The following is a 257-nucleotide window of genomic DNA, read 5'->3' as shown; positions in this document are numbered from 1 at the left end:
TCTCGCCCTTGTTAATTCCTACTGTAACTCATTTATTCACCCTCTCTTACCCTCCTTCCTCCTTGCCCATTTCAACTCCATACTATCTTGAACTGCTATACATTTTTAATGATCAACTAACCCCTGTCTTTACCCTTTTCACTACTACACTTTTCTTTTCACTACTGCACTTTTATTTTGTTTTGCAGTCATTAACCATTCTGGTCTGACTGATTTCAAATTTTCAATAATTTGGGCCACTCAGTCCTAGCAAGCTT

Source organism: Penaeus monodon, chromosome 31 (genome assembly GCF_015228065.2).
Source record: "Penaeus monodon isolate SGIC_2016 chromosome 31, NSTDA_Pmon_1, whole genome shotgun sequence".
Taxonomy (NCBI): domain Eukaryota; kingdom Metazoa; phylum Arthropoda; class Malacostraca; order Decapoda; family Penaeidae; genus Penaeus; species Penaeus monodon.
Note: the sequence above shows the minus strand (reverse complement) of the source record.